The sequence below is a fragment of the Coenobita brevimanus genome, chromosome 6, assembly GCF_032717465.1.
Source record: "Coenobita brevimanus isolate Jiangsu-jjx chromosome 6, ASM3271746v2, whole genome shotgun sequence".
NCBI classification, from domain to species: Eukaryota; Metazoa; Arthropoda; class Malacostraca; order Decapoda; family Coenobitidae; genus Coenobita; species Coenobita brevimanus.
The window spans coordinates 18,135,095-18,136,468 of record NC_136959.1 but is presented as its reverse complement, the minus strand read 5'-3'; positions in this window follow the sequence as shown (position 1 = coordinate 18,136,468).

Sequence of the window (1,374 nt, the reverse complement as noted above, 5' to 3'; positions counted from 1 at the left end):
AGCAAGGAGTTTAGACAGCAGGGAACGGTGTCTTACACTGTCGAAAGCTTTAGAAATATCAAGAGCTACTGCATGAGTTTCTCCATGTAGATCAATTGATTGATGAATGGTATGAGTCAGGAGATTGAATATGTCAATGGTGGATCTTTTATGGCGAAAACCATATTGTCTATCACTAATTAAGTTGTTGGATTCAAGATGTTTAACAATGTGCTTATTAATTAAAGTTTCAAATACCTTACCAAGAGAAGATGTGACAGCTATTGGTCTGTAATCAGAGGGGTCAGACGAACTTCCTTTCTTCGGAATTGGGTGGATATTGGCTTCTTTCCATGAATTTGGGAATAAAGAAGTACGTATGCATGGTCTGAATAATTTAGCTAGAACAGAGGCAAGTTCAGGGGAACACTTTTTCAAAACAATTGGTGGTATTCCATCTAGGCCAGGAGCTTGTTTGTACAGTAGGTAAATTGTCTAGGATGGATTTTACGTATCTTGTCTGTATTTTAAGTGGGGCAATTTCGGGAGAGTCAGGTTCTAGTACTGGGGCATTCTGGCTGGTATCGTCTGTGGTAGCCTAGAGTTTCTGGCAAATGTACTGGCAAAAATATCCGTTTACCACGCGGGTCATTTGTAATGTTGCCATCTGAAGATTTTAGTGGGGGAATGGAAGATGACTTGTTAAAGTTATTATTGAAAGAATTAAGAGTTAACCAGAATATATACGAGTATATTCGTCATTCGAGGTTGTTTTCGAAGTGCTCAGCCTCATCACTAAAGAGAAGAATCCTGTGATGGCAATCATCAAAATGTAGAATATACAGTATATAATAATTTTCGTGCTTGAAGCAGCTAATGAGATAGGTTGCTGGCGCATGAAAGAACGAATCAAGAAGTAGTAAGTTTTCCGTTAAAGTTCGGATTTTCAAGCTGGTAATGCTGGCGTACTGGTCAAAAAAAAAAATAAAAAGTCACAGGAGCATGCCGAATGGGAACCAGAAAATATTCACGAGTCGTGATAGTGGTATTGATACTCGGGCCGCTTATTTACGGTAGATCAGAACAAATGGACAATTTTCGCATGAAATATCTATTGCACCTTGCCACTTTTTCTGACAGGTCGCAGCTGAGGGAATGGGTGAGTGATACGAACCCTCTGCTTGGTAATATCTCTTCTCAAACAGCAGATACCATACGAACCCTCTGCTTGGTAATATCTCTTCTCAAACAGCTGATACCACAGTCATACCCAACCTTATACAATAATTTGTTTTAAGAGCAAAATGTCCTGAAACAGACTGCTTCTCTTTGAACTTCTTTATACTTTGAGCCACATTTCTTTATTTGTAGAAACGTTTCGCTGGGAATGTTATT